General features: G+C 40.0%; 1 protein-coding gene across 1 annotated transcript in view; it reads left to right on the top strand.

Annotated features, from left to right (window-relative positions):
• The window catches only part of LOC121057304 (DAB2 interacting protein), a 225,995-nt gene that overhangs the window by 1,975 nt on the left and 202,905 nt on the right, over window positions 1-21,115 (top strand). The window contains exon 3 of the mRNA XM_040531235.1: window positions 10,510-10,627. The gene's annotated coding sequence lies outside the window, so the exon portion shown is untranslated. The remainder of the gene's footprint in view (window positions 1-10,509; window positions 10,628-21,115) is intronic.

A 21,115-nucleotide genomic window follows, 5' to 3' on the forward strand; every position in this document is an offset into this window, starting at 1 on the left:
TCCAGTTCTTTGTCTTGTGTGGGCAATAGCTGCAGCTTTCTATTATCCTTCAAAAGGGAAATATGGTACATAGACATACTGATTGTAGACTGCGTTGTTTGTAAATATGATTTTTGCTTTCTTATGTTGAAAAAACTGAGAATGGTATACAAAGCGACCTGTAGATGTCAGCAAGATACTAACCACAGCTACTGCCAATGGTAGTCTTTATGAAGCATGTATTAAGTGTATTGATTTTTGTCATCCCAGGCTTTTTTTTTTTTTTTAAAAGAAACTTTCTTGTAGAAAGGCATTAGTCCATAATTATTATGAAATAATATCAGAGGCTTTTCCCTTAAGTGTCATTGGCTCTTACCTTAAAGAGGTGCTGGATGTGGAATGTTTAGTTTACAAACCCCATTTGGAGCTGTTCATACTCTGCAGAATTTTATGGGAAAATTTAGTTAAATGTGCACTCTTCTAAGCTCATGAAGTGTTGTGTTGTCAGCTTCCCACAGGGATCACACATAACAATTTGGTAATGAGGTGTGTTATTGTGCTTTTTTACTGTGTTTTTTCCCAGTTTGCAATACATTTTTAGGGACACTCACAGGTGTTGTTTTCCATTGCTGTTTACCATTCAGAGTTTTTAGGAGTGAACTTAATGTTACGTATGTTAGGACATTGACTATATACTTAGTTATATATGCGTTTAAATACTTTGCTGAATTTTGAATTGGAGCTAGGTCTCTGGAGCACTTCTATTTTACTTCATGTAATGCATTTGCAGTAGGTCTGTCTACATATGCTTTAGTTTTATTCTGAAGAACATTAGTTTGAATCAATTTCTCCTAAAACATCTAAAACTAAGCAAAACCACAATACTAATTCAGCCAACATTTCCCACGTTGTAGAAGTCTGTGTTTCATTTAGTTGCCTATTCTTATATCATGGGATTATTTGTTTTCCGTGGAAACAGAACATTTATATGCTGGAATCAATAATCCCAAAATAGGAATGTGTTAAAATCAGATTTGTTTAAACAGAATATTTTTTCCCACGTTAAACAACACATTGTTTAAAATATCCTCGAGTCTGGGAGGTTAATTATCATTATGTTGTTTACACTTACAGAATATATATAAAAGACCACTCAGAGCAAAACTTGTCCTGAGGGAATCGCAGAATCATTAAGGTTGGAAAAGGCCTCCAAGATTATCTGGTCCAACCGTCCCCCTCCCACTAATGTCACCCACTAAACCCTGTCCCCAAGCACCACGTTCAGCCTTTCCTTGAACACCCCCAGGGACGGTGACTCCACCACCTCCCTGGACAACCCGTCCCAACGCCTGACTGGTCTTTCAGAGAAGAAATGTCTCCTCATTTCCAACCTGAACCTCCCCTGGCACAACTTGAGGCCATTCCCTCCAGTCCTATCACTAGTTATCTGCAAGAAGAGGCCGACCCCCAGCTCCCCACACCTTCCCCTCAGGCAGTTGCAGAGAGCAATGAGGTCTGCCCTGAGCCTCCTCTTCTCCAGACCAAACATCCCCAGTTCCCTCAGCTGCTCCTCACAGGACTTGTGTCCCAGGCCCTTCACCAGCTTCGCTGCCATTCTCTGGACACGCTCCAGGGCCTTGATGTCCTTCTTGTAGTGAGGGGCCGAAAGCTGAACACAGTACTTGAGGTGCAGCCGCACCAGAGCAGAGCACAGGGGGACGATCACCTCCCTGTCCTACTGGCCGCATTATTCCTGACACAAACCAGGATGCTGTTGGCCTTCCTGGCCACCTGGCCACACTGCTGGCTCGTGTTCAGGCGAGCATTGACCAACACCGCCAGGTCCTTTTCCTCTGCACAGCTTTCCAGCCACTCTGCCCCAGCCTGTAGTGCTGCATGGGGTTGTTGTGGCCAAACTCACAACATATACAGGAAAGATGAGGCTTGGTGTTGGTGTAAATGTATTGTAACGGGAAGAGGAGCGGGCTGCAGCAGGCTCTCTGCGCTTGTTTTGCTGCTGCTGGCGACATCGAGCTTTGAATCAAAATAATATATAAGACAGTATGCATAGTGTTTTTTCTGAGGTAGTGTGCTTTCATTATTAAAATATAAAGAAAATCTGATCAGCAAATTATTTAACTGCCAAACTATCTACAAGCATTATAAATATTTCAGAATTCTAGCAAATCCTACAAAAGTACTCCCTTTACATGCTCATATACATCCCATTAAGGGATATTTGGATCCACAAATATAAATCAAAAAAAGTCAAATTGTCTTTGATGATATTTGCACTGAGAGAATATATTGGATTTTTTGATTTTCTGGAGTATTTCTTATGGTTCAGAGAGATTGAAGCCTGAGTTTTTGCAACTTGCTAGCAGTTTCAGATCTTGTGTTGTGGCCCTGGAGCCAGGTTAGAGCAGGCTGTTGCTCCTCACACCTCTCTTCTCTCGTCCTTTGTCTGGATGCTGTGCGCAGAGGGATGTAGGAGCCAGCTTTGTTGGTGTGTTGAACTTTCCTTTCAGAAGGAACCATCAGCAGGAAAAAAGAAAAAGTGATGTAACAGTGGGTTTTAACATTTTTAAAAAATCCAGCTCCACATTTTCTTAATGTACTGAATGAGTATATTTTAAAGCAAGGAAGAGACACTGAAATTTCCCAGTGCTCTCAGATAAGTTTCTTGTGAAACCTTTTTCCTATTCCCTCTGCCATTTCATATGCTAGTCGTGTGTGCAAAAGGTTTTACTTGTCGTTTCTGGTCTTACCCAGAATTCAGCTTGTGAGGCAGTGCTCTTTTTGAATTTTCAGTATAATGATTTCTTTGCTTTTGTAGGTTTGGCAAAAGAAAATGCGTGTTTAACAAAACAGAAAAAGCCGTAGGTAATAGGAAAAAAAAAAAAAAGACCACTAGAACAAGTTGAAGTCATCAAGGTGCCCTTAAAGCAGCAATGGAATGTTACTTTAGTCTTCAAGAAACCCAGCCTCAGAAGGAATCCTCCTGTAGTATGTCACTGAAATTACAAGTTTGTCTCGCAGTCGGATGGCCTGGAGGTTTTGGCACTTGTAGCTACTGCATCACTAGAATTTAGGAGCAGAGCTGCATTTCCGAGCCACTGGCATGCCTGAAAGAGTTACTTGCAGAATTAGAGAAGATGGTGTTGCTGACAAAAGGATATTAGTGTTGCACGTTTCAGTCTATTTAACATATATTTATATATATTTAATAGTTCTGTATTTTAAAATAGAATTATTGTGTAAGATACAGAAAAGATTTCAGGACAAATCTTAATCTGCTGACAAAAGCAGCAAAGCCTCCAAGGACTTCTGTTGCAAATGCGTTTCTGACAGCAGTGATTCAACTGTATTGGATTCGTAAATGAACTGACAGAAACTTTAAGGAAGCAGAGCTAAACGTTTGCATTACTTCACTCGGTGTTCTCACAGAAAGCGACTCTGAGCAGAGGGTCAGTGGCAGTAGGATTTGGTGAGTGGTATTAGCCAGGTTGACAGACTGCACGTCGGTGCAGGTGGCCGTAGTTATTTCATACATGCAAGCCTCACCACTATACAAAAGCGGAACGTCAGGTCAACTGTAGAGGACGTGTAACCTCATCAAAGACACAGTTTGTAAACCTGTGGCCTATAGGAAGGTGGTCTGGGAAATGACTGTAAATTGTGAAGGGATCATCCAAATATCCATGGGTATACAAAATGGGAGAAATACCATGAGCCAAAAGAAGGATTCCATAATACTTGTGTGCTTTTGTAGAAGGAAACATGGGACAACAGCATGCAGTATGGAGTTTTTGGAAAACTTAGGTAGTCAGTTTTACATCTTTTTTTTTTTAACACAAGCAGAGCAATTTTTTTAAATATATATATAAATATGTTTTAATACAAAATAAGCTCGTGTCAGAATGTTCATAAAATGTCCCAGACCTGCACTCATCATGTGCATGGCATCATTTTTTCCATAGTCAGGGTTCATATGAAGCTCAAGCATCTACAACAACCTTTGAGACAAGATTTTAAGTCAGATGGAACTTGACTGACATTCAGAGATTTCTGTAGATTACCAAAAAATATTATTTTTCTGGTTGCTCCCGTGTCCCTGGCAGCTGTTTTTCTCTTGCTTTTTTTAAATTTTCCTTTACAAGTCGTTTATTTAGCGAGGCAGATCCATGCCTCAGATTCACACTGCAATTAGAAATAGTCATACAGGTTTCCACAAATAAAAGCTTATCATCTCAGAACAACGATGACATAGTTCAGATACTATCCTTAGGCTCTGGGGAACTTAAATTCTGATGTCTCAGTCTAGGTGTGGGCGAGTGAAGTCAGCGCCCTTATTCCCGTTCCATACTGCTTCTCCTCCACCTCAGACATGCCCCGTAATGCTAGTTGAAGTTGAATGCGAGGTGCTCGCTGCGACCGAGCTGTGGCTGAGCTGTGTCTAGCTGTACTTCTGTACTGAAAGTAAGCACAAAGGCCTGGAATAGCATCAAATATAAAAGATCTAATTGATATTTTTGAAAATGTAGTATTAAGGAAAGCTGAAAGTTTATGAACAGGTTTGATAGAGACCCGTGAGACCCATGATGCGTTTCTATGGAAACTACAGTTTAAGGTTTTTATCTGATGAGATTCTAAAAAGAGAACAATCTGTCTCTTTTCTGATTTGGGTAGACAAACTATAAATACAACAAAATCAATCGCTAAGTGGTCTTTGGAAAGATAGCTAATGAAGCGCATCAGGATGAGAACCGCTGTGTAAATGTAAGATGACATTTCTGTCTTAATCATTGCCGTTAATTACGTGATTTTTGGGACAGATTGCTGATGAGAAGCTGCAGCTTAGCAGTCAAAATATTTGTGCATGTTTCCATTCAGTTGCTGTTGTTGTTGAATTATCTGATTATTTGTACTTGGTCTGAATGTGAGCTGGCTCCTCACATTTCTGCTTTCCAGCGTTGGGACTGGCCTGGGCCCGGGCTCTTCTGTGGCTGTGCCTGGGCTGAGCGGCACCTCGTATTCCTCGTGGCGTCAGTGAGACACGCTGGTCGGAGCTGAGGGCTGTGATTCACCAAGGCGTTGTGCTATTTCCGTCCATGCTTCTTGTATGCACTTTGATTTCACTTTCTTAATCAGCACAGATCAGTTCACAGCCACCGAATTCATTATGTACAATCTATTCATCCCCCCTTTCTGCCAGAGCTTTTGTAATTCACGACAGAGACTGATCCTCACTTAATCAAGTTTTCACCCAAAGTCAGCGGCACCTCATGCCAGCAGTGATTAATTCCTTCACAGCTCCGCAGGCCATACAAATAGCTTCATTATGAAAATAGCATATGGTCACGTGGAGAATTGGCTGAAGCTGAGACGTTTCCATCTTTGATAGTCTTCTAATATCGACTGCCACAGCAAATGAAATAACACGTATCTGTGCTCTCATTCTCATGAAGACAAATACTGAACTGAGGATATCTGAATACTGATCTGTAGGGTCTCGTTGCTCTAACACAGAAGGAATCGTACCCTTCTGCGTGGTGGGGGTTTCTTACAAGGCAACAGATGGCTGGAACAAAAGCCCTGAGTCTCGACTCTTACCTTTTGTGTGTGTTGCTCCTTCTGTATGTATTGTACTCTCAGTAGAGCTAAGGTGTCTGTAGAGGTTATATTAGTGGAATAAGTAAGTTTGGAATACAGTGTAGGTATGAAGAAAATAGCCTGTTTTACCATATCATATCAACGTGAGCAAATTACTAAGTAACTTCACCCAAAATGTAAGGGAAACTTTTTTTAAAAAAGCATAAATGAACTTACATTTTTTTCGGTCTCAAATTAAAGTGGGAAATAACATATTATACCAAAAAAAAAAAAAAGGTTTTCCTACAAGCAAATGGAATACTTGAATTTTAGAAAAGCCCTTCTTGAGATTTGAAGACCATTGTTACAAATCTAGAACAATGTGGATAGTTAGGGAGGCACTCTAAAAGCCTCTGTGTCTGTGATTTGTCATTGGTTTTAGGGAGATAATTAAAGCCACTGTTGTATTCACACTTCAGTTCCGGAATAGCTTAGCCTGATTAGGAACTCACCTTAGCCCTTAGTTTTACAATAAATACAGATTCTTCCCTGACTTGATGCTTAAATCTAAGAGTAATATAGAAAACAACAGGAATTGGTTTTCAGTATAAGGACTTCTTTTTTCCCACCTCCTCACAAAACTCGGAGGTGCCTGCATTATCTTTCCTCTTGCTTTGGCTCTTCATCTTTTATTGAGCTGCATTTCACGTTTGCTGTTCTTTTCCTGTGGGTGATATATGCAATATTGTTTCACAAATATGTGGAAAATGATGCAGAGAGCACTGTTCCCTACAGCAGCTGCCAGGCAACCCCGAAGTTCAGAATTTTTTATTCTGACACAACTTCTTGATATTGGAAGCGAAATGTTTATGCTTAGACGAGTCTGACTTGCTACTGTAAACTTATTGGGTGCAATACACCAGGCATTTGGAGCTGTAGAACAATATAAAAGGATTAATTAATTTGTCTGCAGATAATTTTAAAGATCGCGACAGTGATTTATTAGGAGAAAAATTTACTGTTTCCATTGCATGAAAGCAGCCAGAAATAGGCTGGTGCCAACAGTTAAACAATGTCTGTAAAATAAGGATGTTGCATTAGCTCTATGAGATCGCTTAAGCTAACCGACTGAAATTATCCCTGGGACAGATCCACAGTTCAAAAGAAAGAAGAAAACCCACACGAGCATTGTGCATTCCTGGCTTTCATGACTGCACCCTCAGTTCACTTCTGTACGCCTTCTCCCCAGACTTTAGGATACCTGTCCTGGATTCTAGAAAGTTAAATTGCTGGCAGGGGCCTCGAACATGATAAATTATCACAATGATAAATTGGAAGAGATTTTTTTTTCTTCCTTGATTTATAATCTGATTGCCGATCCGAGAGTTTAACCCGTAAAACATCCCATATGTTTGTGAAGGTACCAAGGGCCTCAAGTAATTCTAGAGAAAGAAGAAAGCAAGGAGCCGGAGTAGAAAGCATGTGCAAGCTCCCAAACATTAATCTGTGCAGAGTTTGTCTGCTAAATCTTTCTCTGCAATTAGCATCTCGACATGTTAAGACAGAGGAAGAAATCTACCAAGTGAGGCAGTTGCTTTTCAAAAGTAATTTGCTAAATTACTTCTGCCAAATCTGTTAAGAAACTCAATAGACCAGAAATGGAGGTCATGAATTATTTCACGGGCGCCGGAGGAAGCATGAAGGCAAACGTAAAGGTGCAGCAAAGGGTGAAATGGATAGCTGAGGTATAGTGTGGTACATTTCATTGCTGTGCAGAGGGAAACAAACCTGCACGAGGATACATCCTGTGTCGCAGGATGCACATCCCTTGATGGAAGAGAAGCGGGATTCCTGACATTTGTAGGAAGCAGATTTAATTTTTAAGGAGAGTTTTAGAATTAGGCAATAAAGGCTTTCCTTTCTTGTACTTCTGTGTGCTTTCTAGCTCTGCTGTGAAAGAGGAACCAGTGCCAGATTGCTTTAACAAAAAAAAAAAAAAAGGATTACTGGAAGTCAGATTTAAATGACTGGAAGCAAGGGGGAAAGGGTTAAAGAAGGAATTTACGTTGATTTCAGACACCTACTACAAATCACTGGCAAGGTTGTATTAAGCATATGGTCACCAGTTTTAGCAATCCCCGTGCGTTACACCTAGCAGCTCAGACCTTGCCCTTTGATGCAGGGTACAGTTCCTTAGCAGCTAAATCTTGTGTGCTTACCTCAGCATGGTGTAGGAATGGTGTCTACGCCATCAGGATGGTTAACTACAAGTCCTGAGTGAGCTGAAGTTGTGACAGTAATTCCAAATATATTGCGTACAGTGTTTTATAGCAGAACAGGAGAGTTGTAACTAAATGTTTATCACATGGAGCCAGCAAAACATTATTAGAAAGAAAATAGAAATGATTAAACTGCTGTGGCCTCTGTCTGACTTGGTTGACAAGATCTAGTTGGCTACAAGGTTAGATAAAAGTGATGACTATGTTTAAATTACTAGATGTGATGATAAAGGAACTTTTTAAGGGAAATGATGTACACAGTAAATCTCACTAATAAAGCACTGCTTCTGGAAGCCCTAACTCAAACTTTCTTTGGAGCTGTCAAGTTGGCTCTTTAGTCAATGACTTTCATTGCTTGCCTCTATGCAGCATTTGTTGGGCAGCTGATTATCTGATAATAGAACAGCTTCCAGGATGCTATGTGAAATAAATACTTTACTCTTATTTCTACTGCTTCAGCTGGACAATTTAATATTGATTACATTTGTTCTTACTAGTTGTAGCTACAGTAATGTGAGGAGGCCCCAAGAACCTATACGCTAGTAAGATTTTGTCTTGAAGTTCTGTTAAAGATACGTTGCTTTGTCTGATTCCCTGCTGGCCTGATTTGTGCCATTTTCTGAGACTTATTTAGAGGAAGCTTTTTTTTTTCTTTTTTTTGTGTGTGTGATTATTACTGTTAATTATTTCACTTACAGTAACAAACGATGGTCTTTGCATTTACAGTGTGAGAGAGGCTTGGTGTGTACATAAACCGGAATGATCTGACTTGAGTGCTATTTTGGCATCTCGTTTTTATCTTGGAGTTGAGCTAGATGAATTGGGAGCAATTATTTTGTCTATAATATGCAGTGCAGATGTTCCTGGAAAGTGGCTGTTTCTCTGTGTATGATCGCTTTCCTTGCATTTCGCTTACAGCATTTCCCATATTCTGGGTGGGAAAGGCTACTGAAACTATAGAAATTGGAAACTAAGCTAACAATAAGTCCATTAAATTTCAAATTGTTTGGACCCTACTGATATTCCACATACTTTTGTTCTGTTTTGATGCCTTGTATCTAGGAAGTGGACATTGGTTTGCACGTTTCTTCTTATACAGCCGCTGAAGCTGTTATTTCCTCCTAAGCCTGCAATCTATTTCCTAAATGACTATTTTTGTTCATGGAGCCAATTTGCAAAAGACTTTAGGTCTTGTTCTTTATTAAGTTGCTGGTAAAGCTCCCTCTGCCTCTGGTTAGAACGGAGTCAGCGCTGACAATGGGTGAAATACCACTGCTTGCCTCTCCTTTCATCTACGGGACTGTGTCTTTCTAATGGGTTGCAAGCTTTCTCAGCAGAAATTGTCTAGCATTTGGAAGGGATTTATGTTTCCATTTCTTGTTGCATAGATTTCTTCTTTGACTTTTTCATGTAGGTTAAAAATATGCTGGAACCCTGTGCACAGAGATGCCTTTTACACTGCAGTAATTAAAGTTGTGCCAGTGTTTCCACTATAAACTGCATTTCTCAATGTTTTATTACCCAGCTTCAGTAGTTCATTCTTGTAAACAAGATGTACACTCAGACACAGATTGTTTTGAAATGTGTTTTAAATGTCCATTTGCACATTTTTTGAGCTATAAAAAAAATGGGGAGAGACCTGAACAGTCAGCTGACTTTTGGTTGTCGTAAATCAGAGAGAAATGTGAAATGGGGCAGTTTGTACCTAATGAGCCTCACTGCTAATGCGTGTCTTTGGTTTAATATTTGTTTCTATTGTGATTGCAGAGAAACATAAAAATGAGGAATGTTTCAGATAGACTTTCAGCCTTTGTACCTCTTCTGGCAATGTGTGTACCAGGATGTACTTTAAAGTAACCTATGACTTTCAGCCCCCCAGCATACTGAAAATCCCTGTCTGATACATATTTTCCAGTTCAGATTTTACAACTGGTATTTTTTGCTTTGCTTGTAGTGTATAGCTGCAGAAAGCCTAATGATCCTCACCCAGGGTTAAATATACAAAGTTCCTAGATAGTGTACTGCTTATAAGCAACATGCTCGTACTGCTGTGAGAAGTTCTCTTTGCTCTGGACACTTCTGAATTGAGCTGTTTTGCCCAGTTCACTTTGCCCAGGAGTGAGGAGAGCAGCTCCTGTTTAGCACTGGCTACACACATCTGTGCTCAGATTTTTTCTGGTAGCCTCCTTGTCTCCTGATTTTTCAACTACACTTGCCTACAACAAGAAAAGTACTGTGTAATTTCCTACTGTAACAGAAACACATATTAACGTATTACCAGGAGAAGGAATCACAACATGGAGCAGAATTGTAATCTAAACTTCCAGTGCATGGCAGAAAAAGTAGGAACGATTTCAGTCTACTGTACGCACACAGTCACATATATATGTACATAGATAGCGTTGTTGTGATATCCCATAGTTTACCACCTCCTTAATTTGAAGGTTTGTAATCTCTTTGTACTTGTACTTGTACTTTGTACTTGTGCTATTTCTGACATACCCAGTAATTTAAGGAGAAGTCAGTCAGGAACAGCAATTAATTAGAGCTTGTCAAAATTCGGAAGGGTAAGTGTTTGTTAAATAACTGAAATGATGCAGTAGAAAATACCTGTTAAAAAGTGATGCCTGTTTTCAGCTGCGTCATTCTGATGTTCCAGATCCTAGCAACCCATGAGCAAGCGTGTTGGAACAGTGGAGAGGATGCTGATCTCTGGCATGGAACAGGAAAAAAGACTCAGGAATGAAGAACGTGAGCTGATGGCACCTTCAGAGTTGGTATGTCATGCACTATCAGTTCTCCTTTCCTTAAGGGTAAATACCAACTTGATAAGAGAAGAAGAAAGTCTAACATAGGCACTTCAAAGTAGAATTTATACAAATAAATGAATATACATCCAAACTGAAAAATGTCCAAAAAAGCCATATTCTACTTTTTGCTGAGGTGGATTCTTTATGGCTTGAAAGGAACACGTATTGGCTGGTTTTGGTTGTCTGATACCAAATGGAATGTTTCTTTTTTTTTCTCTATTTTCTTCTAAAATATTTTAAAGTGTACGTAAATTTAGTCTAAAGACACTATTTACCATATAGAAAAAAATCATCTGGAAATCAAATCATTGCCCCCCGTGTTCCCATTTTGTGGCCAGTTTGGTCATCACAGAAAAGACTTGTATGTCAGGGCAAAAAACGTGCCCCTTTATTTTCATATTCACCAGTTATGGGCACTGTGTTTCTCTGATCATCATTGATAAAATTCTTTCATTAAAACATAAATATGGGAAGGACATTCTGCAGCTGCTATAGAACATATTACTCTAAATTGTGTCATATAATGCACTCTGGATGAGTAAGGGAGTAGAATGCAGGGATGAAGAGGAGGAGTCTTGCCCTTTGGTGTTAATGATTACTTCCTTCTCCCAATTTTGTTCCGTGTCCTTTTCCTTTCTCCCTCTAATGTGGCAAAGCTTGGCAATAAGCCTAATGTCAGCTCTCTCAGAGCTGGAGATGTCTAATGAGGCAGTGCATCCTAGCATTAGCTGCTTTCGTCCCCTGTACTCCAGTCAATGCTTTCAGGGTTGGTAGAGTTCAAAATATGAGCAGGTCCATTTTTTGATCTTCAGGGACAAACTTCTCTGGGAGGTTTCATTACCAGTGAAATGATTGAAGATCTGTTGATAGGGACAGAGAATCTCAGTTTTTCATGTAAGCTACTGTTTATATGGGACTTCAGTCTTTGCAGTCTTATTTCTTCTTGCCTTACAGCTATCTCCAAGCCAGCTGCTTTAGTGCTCTGCTGAAAATTCAGGGAGGCTCAGTTGCATGCAGTGCTCAGAACAATTCTTGCACAAAGTTTTCAAGCAAGGATTTTTTTCATCCCCCTATCTTTAAGCACTTTGTTCTGCCACACCCATGCATAGGTACTGTCAGAGAGAATCCATGTCAGTGCACTCACTGCAGATTTTTCATCCCTCTATTCCCTCTGCATTTTATCTAGACTCCAAAATAACTATGTGTAACCAAAATGTCTGAAACGGCTGCTTAAGTGCAAATGACACATTAACTCATTTTCCCTCACAAATAGAAGCCAGAAGTGAAATGCTGCACTGGATGGGGCTTCTGTGCTGGATAGATGTCAGTAGGTAGCTTCAAACTCTCAGCAGTCTTAAAGTGCTCGCTGTACAGGCAGGACAACTGCTTCTTACTATACAAATTTGTTTTTTTTCCTCTTTCCTCTGGCCAAAATGCAGCATTTCCTTTTGCCACTACATAGTGTGAGCAGGTGCTTCCTAAAGGGCGGCATGCACCACCCTCACCTTTTATGTTTCAGAGCACAGCGTAGTGTGGGATCCCTTGTGTTGGTACACCAGTGATCTTGTTCAGACTCAGATTTTGTCACGAGCTTTGAGCCCCACGGAGTTTAGCCAAAAGTAATTAATTCTGAAAAACAACATTAAAAATGCCAAGTCTGTGTGAGAGTAGAGATGTAAGAAAAACTTAGAAAGAATGAATGAATTTCAGTAGGGAAGATGTAGAATGCAATCCTAATGACAGGTAGAGCCTAATTAAACCAAGTCAGACACTTTTCCAGCAGATTCTGTCCTGCTTAATGGCCAGGATTTGCTGTCAGCAAACTCCATCTCTTTGAGATTGCTGTATTTATAGACATACACCATCAATTTTGATAAGTAGCATTTCACATCAGGCATTGTCTCGCATATTGTATTCTCTGGTTACTGATTGTCCTTCAATACTAAATTCCAAACACAGCTTTTCAGTTGGTTTTAAGTCAAATGTTTTGTATTATGTTGTTACAACCTTACGTTTTGGTTCTTATTTTTGGTTCTGAGCAAATAATTTTCCCCGTGCATAAAAAACCCACATGTCTAGATTCATTGTTGATTTTAAATATAATTTGTTGTTATGGAGACTTCTAGTTTCTATTGCTCTCGGGTGCCATTATAACTTTTTGAATATGATAAATTATTTTTTTACTCATAATTAAAAAAAAATATAGAAATAAATTCTATGTCAGTAGGTAGCTTAAACCTGTATTAAAGTTTCAGTGTAATTTAACAATGTGCTTGCAATAATTTGAATTTTAAGAAGAAGGGATATCTCCAGCTAGTAAAAATTGCCATACCTGTTTTAGATTATCAGAACACTGGAGGGGAAAACTGCCCAGTCTCTGCATGATGGAATACATGGAGAGAAATTCCACTGAGGAGATTTAATGAATTCAAAAACCTATGTGAACACACGGTATTCTAATTGTAAACCAAGAAAAGCTAGTGATCTTCTGTTGAGTTTACATCTTTAAAACTTTTTTCTGGGATCCAGAAATGGTGAAATACAGGTGGCTGTATGTGGCTCACGTTTTACAATAAGTTCTGAAAATGACTTGGTTCATTAAAGAAAAAGTTTGAAACATAAGCTGAAATTGCTCTGCGTCCTGCTGGGTTTAACTACAGTGTAGGGGACTCTGCTCTGTTAATTATGAAAGTTAGTCCTGCAAAGAGCAAGAGCTGGAGGAAATGTTTCTGGAGGTACTTAACTTCCACAGGGACCAGAGCACCTACTGCCAGAGGTTTTGTGAAAGGAGGGTCATTCCTTGACTGCTAATGGCATCTTTCTACTAGTCAGAATTCATCAGCTGTCTGTCTTGTGCCTGGCAGTATGTTTGGGTGCATTATTAACTGCCAAAAGTGGCCATAATGCTATGTAATCATCAGAGCTGAAAGCAAAGCGTATTGTGTGCCCCACATCGTTATTTTCACAGGAAGGATTTCTTCCTCTCATGTGAGCAGGCTAGTGTATTTAGTGTATTCCTAAAATTTGCAGTAACACCTGGCTGCTGTCATGCAGACTGAATGGGAGGGAAACATTAGAAACCCATGTTCTGAGTTGCGTTTTCTGAGCAGTGCTGAAGAAGGAATAAGATCTAACACTGCCTCGCCTTAATGTTTTATGATGCAAACCTGAAACTTTTAATAGCTAGTGTCTCTGACGGAGGAAAAAGACTAATTCTTTTTAAATAAATTTGTCCCCTTCAGTGTGACTAAACAAATGAGTAATGGGGTTCTAGTGCTGCTTTCATGTAACTGTGCTTTTCTTTTTAATATTTGAGTAAACCAGACTCGGTTATTCCTGCCCAATCAATTCACCTTTCTTAGATGCTGGAAATAAAAAAGAGGAAGCCTTAGAGAGTAGGACAAATACTGTTCTTTTAGGGACTACGAAAATGTGTCAATGAAGGGGACCATGATGTCTGCATGTGATTTATGAACAGGGTACAGTCTAAAAGGATTTGGATATCTTCTGTTCCTCTTTTATTTGTTCATATTCCAGAATTTGTAAGCGTGTGCTTATAGTGCCCCTTGCCCATAGTTGCAACGACTGCTGGATTCTTAAAAAAAAAAAATAAAAAATTGAAGAAAAGCAGTTGACTCTGGTTGAAAAGATTTGCAACAAAGAGGTCTAGCTGTACTGGGATAGCATTTTGACTGCCATGGCCTTGGTATCTTGTTGATGGTGCTATAAAGCTTCCTTGTAAGAAATGACTCAAATGTTTTTTTTTATTTCTTGAGCTTATTCTTACATATAGGCTTTCAACGTGAGTATTTCCTGAGTGATAAACTGTGGTTTGTTTGCCTTTGTATCTTCTGTATCCATCTCTGCCATCTCATAAAATGTTCATTATGTTTCATGCAAGGCAACTGGGCTGAATTTTCATTAGATATTTGAGCTGGTCTCCAGAAACAAAGCACAAAGATCCAGTGCACTTTCCTGATCTTGTAACTTTAAACAAACGATTGTAACCTCTGTGGTTCTGTAGTGCTCCTCTAACTTTCCTAAAGTTTTTTTGAGACTTGTGGATGTAAAACACCATCTACGTGTATTGTTTTGTTTATTTTTAGAAAGTAAATATTTATGCTTGTAGCTACCCAAGTATTTTAAGAATTAGGCTGTGGTGCATCATGTAATTTAGCAGTGTGTATGTCTGAGATTTGTGGTTGCTTTGGGGTACAGATATAAAAAGAGGCTCTTGAGAAAATATTTTAGGTGCTGCTGTCTATATCATATTTATATCTATACTATCCTGCAGGTTGTCTCAGGTGGGAAAATGATTAATTCTTTATTTGTACATCTGTTCATTATTATTCTCTCTTCACTTGGCTTGGCAGTTAGGACGGTGCAGACATTGCCATGTTTCCTACAGTAGTTTGCCGAAAATCCACAACAAGAGATGATGACATCAACTACGTTTGGAACTAATGAAATAAATACTATGGGGTTCCTAATACATTTCCTTTTTTTTTTTCTCTTCTATAGCAACTGTTGTGTTCTCTTTAGTGTATGTTTTCTCCATTCTGTGTGTATAGGATCAAAAGAATATAAGATACAACTCAGGTTAAAGGGGCCAGGAGGGGGTTTCTAGTCCAGGCTCCTGCTCGAAGCAGGGTCAGCTGTCAGGTCGGCCAGGTTGCCCAGGGCTTTAACTTGGCTGGTATTGAAACCCTCCAAGGGTGGAGACCACACAGCCTGTTCTGGAGCGGTCAACGTAAGATAGAAAAGGGACAGATTCATCCTGCAAACTGCTGTGGTTTCTTACAAAAAGGATTTTCTCCAGTTACCCACAAGAGGGAGTTTAAGCTTTTTCTGTAGAGAAACAAAAGGTAGTGCTACAATGTGCCATCAAGCATTGGTGCTGACTCTTTTCTGCAGATATCCCAGTGAAAAGGGCTTAGTGCATTGATACCCCTTACCAGAAGTCACACGCTGAGGGAGCCGGTGTCTGCCTCATTGCTGCACATTAACCACGGGATCAGTTAAGAAAAGCTGTTTTCTTTATTTTGTCTCCAGGACAAGGAGACAAGTTTAGGTTCTCTGTTGTAACTTAATTGTATTTATTGCTGGTAAGTCGTGCATTGAAGCAACGTGGAATGAGAGCAAGGTCTTGTGGTGCAGGCGAGTGTTGGTCTGCAAAGGCTAAGAAGCCTCCGTAACAGTGGTGACTTCACAACTTTAAAAATTAGAGGCAGACTGCATGCACCAGTTGTTGTTCAGGTATGTTTTTCATCCTCTGACTAGAGAGAATCAGTCCAGAGGCTTAGCTGCATCACAAAGAAATACAAGGATGAATGTCAGATGGGTCTGTGGCCTTGAACTGGCAGCCCGAGTGAATGATGCTGATTGATACCGAAAGGTTTGTCTGTGAGGAAGCCAGGAATGCTCTTGCTGCTCACCCTGTAACTGCAACTGTTCCCCACGTCTGGGTGCTTCCAGAGCTCGCCGTGCTTGAGAAGGTGAAAAGTGTAAGGGCAGACTTTGAAAGTTGTTCTGTGGGACAGCCTGGGTAGGTGGGGTTGCTATTCTCCTTGCAAAAAATATTTTTACAGATAGCAAGACAGAGTGCAGTTCTATCTGCAAGATAGCAAGCTGTCTTTTTCCAGTTCTGAGCTGAAAATTGATAAAAATGAAGAAAACAAAGAGCCTTGAAGTTTAGTGATTTTTTTAAAAAAACCTTCCTCGGGATGAAAGTAAGGAATAAAGGAAGAAGTCTGTCTATACTAAACTTCTCTGAAGCACTAGGTCCAAAGAAGGGCTTGCATTAAGAAAAGCTAACTGCTTTTAATCTATTGTAAGACTGCACTGTTACGAAAAAGCTTCTGGCTGAATTATACGTTCACTTATGTTTAAGCAGAAAATCCATTAGAGGCATAGAGGCCACAGAATAGATCTTAATTTCAGATCGGATAAAAGGAAGCCAAGGCTGAGAAACCAAGAATATGTGGTAGAAGCTTAAAAAACTAAGTCAAGGGAATCAAATTAAAGAATTCAAAGAAATATGGAGTGATTTGAAGGCCAAAGGAGGGCTGACATGAGAACCTTATATGTCTGATTAGTGAAGAGGAATGACCCACGCAGTGTTGTGCATTTACTAGTTTAAATTATCAAATGCATTATTTTCAGGTAACAAGTGTGATATAGAGAGCAGAGGTTTGATAGCGGCTGTGTGCTCAGGAAGGCCTCCACAGCAAGCGCTCCATTTTCAGAGGGAGACGAGCAGTGCTTTCAGCTGAGTGCCCTTCCTGCTTCAGCAGCTCAACGCTGATGTAGGAGAATGGTTATTACATATCAAATGCATACTCCTTGAGATCAAAACCAGGTTCCTCTTGACTGAAGATGAGCGTGGCTTACTACTGTTGTACAGGGTAAATCTCACCATTGGTACTCCTGTATTTATCTGAGGTTCTGCTCCGTGGGTAGTGGGCCCTCTAAAGAAATATGTACTGTGTGCTTGTGCAGTGGGGTTTGCTGGCATGTCTGAAGGATCTGGCCTGTCTGAAACTTTTGCTTCTGTTCTGATGACTCTTTCAACAGCATTACGTCTTTTTTTTTTCAGTTGTTTCCATTTTCGTATTTTTAATAAGGGAAAGTAGTACACCAACAAAAATAAATGTTTCTAAACAAATTTAGGAATTCTCGTTTTGAAGTATAAAGCATCACTGTACATACGTTTAGAGAAAAACCAGAAAAGCCAGCACAGATTCTGTGGTAAATCAGTTTATGAGGTTCGTCCAAAGCATTCTGTAACCCTGCAGTCAGTGTAACTCAACATCTTTTTGTTAAAGGGAATGCTCAAATCCATTAGTTAATTCAAGCTGAATAAACTCTGTGGTGTTTTCCTGCCAAATACTATAAAAGGAAATATTGAATTGTTCCTTGGAAAGGCCCCTAGGATCTGTCATGTCTATTCAGTATTTTTTATTTTTTTTTTACTAAGATGCAGATTTGCTCCTGCATCTTTATGAACCATCATAATCTGAGGCTTGTTCCATACGCTGAAGTAAGAATATGAGCCTTGTGCTGCTTCAAATTACAAAAACGAGAGTGTGATGAATCCAGTGATACAGCACTGGAGCCTGTTTCGATTTGATCTGATGGTCGTGTATTTCCCATGTACACATTCAGTTTTGTGTGTTCTCTGTGTGTGTACTGCCAGTGTCTAGTGCAGCTTCCTGGTCTCAGCTGCTTTGGTAAGAGGGGAAGTGATGGAAAAGTGATGGAAAGTTTTATAGAGCGATATTGGTGGATGACCCAGTTGGGCTCATTCCTCCATTGGTGTGCGACATGAAAATGCTTCAGCAGTAGTCTCTGGCAAGAGTAGCAAAACATGACCCACCTTCTTTTGGAGAGACCTCCTGTTGCAGCAGTCAGAGGATTTCATTACTGTTTGAGTTATTAATGACACTATCACACAAGCTCATTTAGGTGTCACTTGAAAACTATGCAATGGCCTCGCCAGGGACAGGTGAACATATGAGAAACTGTGCAGGAGAAAGGAGCGTCATTGGAAATGCTGAAGCCTCAGAGCGTCCCAACACTGAGCAGTGAAGCAGCACTCCTGTATGCTTCGGTACTCAGGCCTTGGCATCTGCTTCGAATGGCAGAAAACAGATTACCCAAGCTATTTGCTCTGGCTAGTTAAAATGTGGTGAATGGCTGGAATATGGGCCAGAGAAACATTTTGGGACATGCATGAAGGAAAATCTTGGCAGTGGCTATTATACTGAGGCTGTCAGAGCTGATCAAGCAAGAGCAGGATAACATTTCTCTATGCGAAAGACACCAGAGAAAAAAGCAAGTGTGGTGAATACGGGAGGGTGTGCCTCTGACACCTGTGGCCTCTGGTATACCGTGAAGCCGTGAGGTGAATATTCCCATATGTATCGTATAATCTGTTTGTAGAACAAATCTGTCTTTGCTTATGCTCCTTGTTTTGTTCACTATGGGTAGTCAGTACATCACAGCACAAAAGTCTTCCTCCAAAGCAAAGCACCAGAATAATAAATGATAGGTCTTCTTTATAGGGTAGCAGTGTAGGGACATTGGCATGTATATGGAGAAGAGCCAGTCAACTGTTAGAGCAGTTGCTGTACAGTACGGTATATCATTTATAAGCATAGCTGTAATGAGATTTTACAGATACAATTTCTCCACATTTAATTTATGCTGTGTGTATTCAGAGAGTGAAAGATCATCCAGGGAGACCTTTTTGCCATTGGAATAGCAATGCCTTTTCTTTACAGCCTTCTTCTTTGCCTTTGTCCTGTTCTGAAACTTTATGCTCTTTTTCTATAACTGTGTGCTATCTTTATATAACCCAGGTAATATTTCACAAGCATTTCAATGGACAATGGTGCTGTCAAGGACTGTGGTGCTGCTTCCCACATTACATTGCTAAGCAACATACAATATAGCAGCATGATACCCTGCTGTTGGTAAGAAGTCAAGCTTCAATGTTCAGTAAAATTATTCTGATCTACTTTCCCATCACACAAGAATCAATTGTTTCAGCACATAAGTAAAGATTTGTATTAATAGTAACAAATTCATACAAAAGTTAGATTTTTTTTTCCTAATTCCCAGGTGCTAAGTACATATACATTAGTATTTTTTTCCTACTTGGCCCTAGAGAAGTTGGTCTTTGCTGTTTTGCCAGTTAAGCAGCTTTCACTGACTTTGACAAGACTTGCTTTAATCAAAGCATCAATTAAGTAAAATGCTTCTACTTGGAAACAAGCTTGTTTTGCTCATCAGCTTAAATTACATATGCTTGAATGCCTGGCTAAACACAGGTCAACTTGAGAGCAGCGACTGGATGTCAAGTCTATGTTCAGAAGCAAGCCAGATAGTTTCATGTATGACATTTCATCCTGGAGATCAATTTTTCCAGCTGATATCATCTCTAAAGAAACAGATGCATATTTCAGTTCCATTCTTGTTCATATTTTTTTGAAGAATTAAGGAAATAAGGATTTATATGATATATAATATATATAATAATAATAAGGATTTATCACTCAAAATGTTAGCTCCTTTTTGAAAGGATGCTGTCTATCTAAAATATTTCAGTAGATCATGAGAGGAGAATTCACTAACAGGTTCAATAAAGCCTTTCCTATCAGTTGTTTCTCTGATGGCTTTTAAAATACATTAATACTAGTTACGCTTATTGTGCCCGAGTGTGCAGAACTTTCACGTTGTTGCTATCAAGAGTTGTTTCAGCATTTTACTGTTAGCATTAGCCACTGATAGGGATCAAAGTAGCTATTATATTATTAATTCTGGATCTGAAGGAGTTGGAACACAGGTCAAAGTTGGCCTTATCTTCAGTAATGAAATCATGAACTGTGTGATGTGGAGCAAGTCAGCGTCAGCACGGACAGCAGTGCGGCACAGTAGTTATTTGGGGCGCTTTGAAGAGTCACTGCTAGGAAGGGCTAGGCTGGTCCTGGGGGAGGGAGGAATTCTGGCCCACCGAGAAGGTGTTTCTAAAGAGAAAGCTCGTTCAGCATGGGGACGGTCTCCCCTGGCTGGGTGTGGAATCTGTCGCTGTGAATGCTGCTTTTCTGGTAGCCAGAATGGTGTCAAGGCCTTTTCCTTCTCGTGTGTGCCAGCATGCCTAATGCTTTATGGCTGCCTGGCAGCGAGAGAAGGCCCAGATGTGGACATCTCTTTTCTTCTCCACAGACCTCTATTCCCATGTCTTTATTTAAAAACAGACAAAATTTTAGGAAGATCTGTACCTCTGGAAGTGTGGGTTACTGTTCTAGGTGATGTATGAAAGAAAATACAGGCTTAGAGGATACTAATAGTGTGTATGGGGGTGAGACAGAGCAGCTCAGTGTGTGAGAAATAGTCTTAGTTTGAACAAGAGCAGAGTAAACAGATTGGCTGATAATGCTGAATACCATGCAATTTCCTTTTAAATTACCAGATGGGGAGAGAAAGGAATATAAAAAGAAGTGAGAGAAAAAGCAGCTAATGTTGAACTGGAATAAAATGTTGCCAAGACATCACGAGAGAATGAAGAAAGGGAAATGAAGGGAAATGAAATTGTCACTTCATACAGGAGCTCAAAGAGCTTTGAACCCCTGACTCCAGTGCCTAAGGTGCACTTTGTGTAATCCTGCGAGAGTCTCGGTTCACTGCCATGCCCGTTGCGCCTAGAGAATCAGAAGTGGGGAGGATCTGTTTGATGATGACAGAGACCCGCAGCAGAAGAGAAGCCTGATAGAGGATATCACAGCCTGTGCAGACTGACAGGCATTTCCTAGAATCAGGCAAAGCTAGCTTCATCTGACACTAAAATTATTCTATCAAGTGTTGGGAACTGATTATAGAAATCTGTTATATCTCCTTGTCAGAATAAGAAGGCAAATCAGGACACTGCTCGATCAGATAAAGTAAGCTGCCAAA

Source organism: Cygnus olor, chromosome 19, assembly GCF_009769625.2.
Source record: "Cygnus olor isolate bCygOlo1 chromosome 19, bCygOlo1.pri.v2, whole genome shotgun sequence".
Taxonomy (NCBI): Eukaryota; Metazoa; Chordata; class Aves; order Anseriformes; family Anatidae; genus Cygnus; species Cygnus olor.